Source organism: Halyomorpha halys, unplaced genomic scaffold, assembly GCF_000696795.3.
Source record: "Halyomorpha halys isolate HHAL.00 unplaced genomic scaffold, Hhal_1.1 Scaffold1946.1, whole genome shotgun sequence".
Taxonomy (NCBI): domain Eukaryota; kingdom Metazoa; phylum Arthropoda; class Insecta; order Hemiptera; family Pentatomidae; genus Halyomorpha; species Halyomorpha halys.
Genome location: NW_027112077.1, coordinates 1 through 4,342, shown reverse-complemented (window position 1 = coordinate 4,342; position 4,342 = coordinate 1). Strand labels below are relative to the sequence as shown.

At 32.5% G+C, this 4,342-nt stretch overlaps 1 protein-coding gene across 2 annotated transcripts in view; it reads right to left on the bottom strand.

Moving 5' to 3' along the window:
• The window catches only part of LOC106690889 (uncharacterized), a 36,241-nt gene extending 34,862 nt beyond the window's left edge, over positions 1-1,379 (bottom strand). Inside the window, exon 1 of one of the 2 annotated variants that reach the window (XM_067050048.1) lies at positions 940-1,379. The gene's annotated coding sequence lies outside the window, so the exon portion shown is untranslated. The remainder of the gene's footprint in view (positions 1-939) is intronic. The other variant, XM_067050047.1, reaches the window with a different exon arrangement.
• Between the last annotated feature and the right edge of the window lie 2,963 nt (positions 1,380-4,342).

Here is a 4,342-nt window from a genome sequence, read left to right as displayed (position 1 = left end):
TCATACCTGATCAGCAAGCAGCGGCCTCCAATAGGACACACAATTCTTACTCACTCATACCTGAGAGATCTTTAACGCACCATTTTTGTAAAATTACTACAATTGATTATTATTTTATATATCTCACTGGCAAACTCTATTTGTACGGAGGTTGCCCATCAAACAAATAAATAAGTTATTATTTGATTTATAGTGCATTAAGCGATCTTTGATATGATTTCTGGCATAAATCCGTACTTCCAATCTGTGATATGATTTTTCATAAATCAAAAGATTTGTCGGAGCAACTAGAAATCAAAATTGTAAATTTGTTTCAGCAAATATCATGAAAACTACTACTTTTACGAAGATAAACGTCAAATACTACTTAATCTAATATTAAACTAGTTAAAATTAGTGTTGGCAGACATCTGTATGTCCAATGGTTCCTGAGATAAATATTTCCCACAATATATTCACCAACTACTACTTTTTTAGTACATATTCCATAGAATTTTGCCTTTTAAAACTATTTTATGTAAATAATTCTATTAGGGCTCATATTTAAGGAAATTTACTCTACTTTAAATTATGTTACATTAGGTTTTCTATCGTTGTTGGTAGTTACAATGATATGGACCTCTAAATAAAATTTTTTTTTTAATTTTGGAATCTCCGCCATTTCGTATTCTACCTAAGTATACTTGGTAGAGTCACCAATTTTAACTGGTCATTTTACTAAGTCTTCATTTAAGTAATAAAAAATGGGATAAAATAACTGATTTTTTTTCCACTGGGCTTTTGTACCGATAGATTTTTTTTCTCATAAAAATAGTTTGGTGTGTTGGTCTACTCTGGTTCTCAATGCATCTGTTGGAACAACTGCAATCTATGAGAATGGGTTGTGACTGGTGCTGTATTAATAATCATCTTTATGAAAAGGTGTGGGAATTTAAATACCTACTGATACTTCCATTCGAAACATTTTGAAATCGTCGCTGAGTTGTTCCGCAGGATCTCTAGTGTTCTGCTTCTTCCCAATAAAACTCTTCGTGGATGTCCTCCCATTTCCAAAAACTACTTTCACTGTAATTCTGAGAATGGTCGAAGCGTAGTTTTCTCCTTTTGGTAACGCTGGCTCCGATTTCATTTCGATTATTCGCTTTATTTTGCTGCCATTGAACGATTTCCTCAGAGCTACCTCAAGTACTTCTTTGTCCATTCCTGAAACAAAATAGTTTGTGATTATATTCCCAAATATATGACAATAATTATATTTTAATGGATACAGGATATCTTTCAGTGAGATGTATTATTTTAATGATATTACAACCACATAAGGAAGAGAAATATCTTTTTAATGTTATAATAGCAGATGGACAATTGATAGTTTGATATAAATTAAAATATTTTTTTAAAAATTTAACAAGCATTATTATATTTATTTACATATTGGATTATTCAATGTATTAATTACTTTCTATACCTATTTAGTTTATAGCGGTAAATAACAATATATAATAATAAAACTGTATTATAATAATATGAAATATTAATATATTGTAATAATATAAGATAAAGTATCAATAACTGTATATTAGTAAAATACAGTTAACAAGCCGGTTACCAGAAAACTTTAATACATCCCTTATTACTAAACTTGTTCCAATAAGGATCTATGTAGGCAATTAACTATCATTGCAATTATGATTTGGGAAGTGCAATCAGGAATGTGGTTAACTCCTGGGAACAAAAAGAGAAGGAAACATACTGGACGCTGAAACCAGGTATGAAACAATCCAAGCTCTTCATTAAAATATCAGAGGAAAAGGCAAAATTTTACCTTAACCTTACTAGAAATGAACTGAGGACGATAACAGGACTCCTCACGAGCCACTGCCCCTTAAAATAAGATGAGGCTGGTGGAGGATTCCACCTGCCGTCTATGTATGGAAGATGAAGAAAAGGCACAGCACATTCTGTGTGAATGTGAAGCCCTTGCATTCAGAAGATTACAGTATCTGGGACAGGACAGAACGGAGCCTGAAGAAATTTCTAGAATAAACCCAAAAGAATTATTGAACTTCATAAGAAGCATAGGATTCATATGGGATATCTGGTGGAAAGAGGGGTAACTCACAAAAGATCCAATTGGGTCGAAGTGAGGAAGGGATTCCCGACCCTCAGTGTAATAATAATAATAATTATGATTTAGAATGTCCGGTGTACAGCTTTCAAGTTACAATAAAGAATAAACAAAATTCAAACAGAACCTGTCAAAATTCTAGGTTTTTTCAATTATGGGTCTGATAATAATCGGAATATGAGATTTTTTGGCACTAAATTCAAGGCAACCAATCTACCCGAAACTTGGGAATTGTTTAGGGCCCTATAAACTGCCCCTAAGGGCACAAATCGGGGGATAAAATACAACTTTTAAACTGTATTTCTTTATTAGAAACTAATATTTCACCCTTATAAGAGCAGTGAGTCTAAAAAAGAGGGATTTGTACATGACCACGTTCAACCATCAGATTTTTATCTAATTAAGATTACCTACTTTATTAGGCTGGGTGGACTACCCGAACCAACAGGGTTGACGCATCGCTATAGTAATTGAATAAATAAATCTGTCCGATTTGAAGCCAGGCCCTAGTCACTACACCTTATGACGTTGATCTGATTGCCTAGCCTTCGCACTTCATAATGACCTGTCAGTCTAATACCTAAATATTATGGTTATAAGTTAGTCAACCTCTTCACTTTATGTTGATCTGTATGTACAGCCAACATGCTATATAGTGGCCAGCCTCTACATAGTATGGATAAGTATGAATGTAATGATACTCTTTACTAAGAATTGTATAAGTTTTATTTTATTTGTATTATCATGAGGAAAGATGGTTAGCAAATAAACATAAATAGACAAACTTAGTTATTTTGCCGACGTTTCGCCTTTCATTACTTTAGACACTACTTAGATATTTTATTATGTTAAGTTGATTACTTATCATTTACAATTTCTTCTACATCTTTCACTATGTCAATCTCTTCAACACTTTCTGTTTTATAATTTTTCATAATTTATTTTGTATAATTTTTACTTCTATCATATTATCTCTATTGCTATCAATCTTCTACTATCTTCGTCCGTTCTCATAATATACTAGTTTATAATTAATTCATTGTTATGTTTATTTCCAAATTTTTTTGTTTATCAATTTCCCTTATTTTCGTGCTTCTCTGAGAGATCGTTGTCTATTTTTTTTTTATCCCTGATGAAGACCTGAAATTCAGGCCGAAACTTAATACGTTAATAACGCAAAAATAAGTACGTTTTTGTTTATTTGAGTGTTGTTAGAACCTCCCCCCCCCCCGACCATCTACCCCTCATATTTATCTACCGTCAACTATTGACTCTTCATTATTCATATTATTATTAGTTTTTATTTTAAATGAATATTTAATTTTGTTTGTATAATTTGCTAATAGTTTGTATTATTACTGGTGATAGTTGTAAACACTCAGTGACAATAGATGTATTCTAAATCGTATAAAAAAACCTGGAGTGTGGTGGCTGACTACAACAAAGATTATTACTGATGGCAAATGCCCACTCAGCTAAGATTGAGGCTATTGGTCTAAAATATACATGACTATAAGATTATCCTAGCGTACGGTTGCAGCATTACCATAGTGTACGTTTACAGCACTATCCTAGCGTACGGTTGCAGCATTACCATAGTGTACGTTTACAGCACTATCCTAGCGTACGGTTGCAGCATTACCATAGTGTACGTTTACAGCACTATCCTAGCGTACGGTTGCAGCATTACCATAGTGTACGTTTACAGCACTATCCTAGCGTACGGTTGCAGCATTACCATAGTGTACGTTTACAGCACTATCCTAGCGTACGGTAGGTAATATTTATTGCGGTAAATAATATTTATTGCGTATATAGGTATCATATATATTTGTATTGGTTGAAATGAATAAAGAGGGTAAGAAGAAAAAAATAGAATGAAAGATAAATAAATAAAGACTAAAAGTGTTAGTTTTACAATATGTACAAGTTTAGTTGTTCAACTACAAACTTATGGGACTCGAACTCACAATTTTTCATGATCCTTATACTCGATCTTACAATATATTCAATACATATTGTTAAGTGACAGTAAAAATGCAGCGTAAAAAAAAAAAAAAATGAATACTGCCCGAAATGGAAGTTAAAAATCAACCCAACCAAATCCGAAGCCATACCTTTAACATAGCCCCGGTCACATATAATTATTTATTATGGTCTAGTTTATGACAATGTGATTATTCACATTGCTATAAACTATATCCTGTTTCCTTGGTC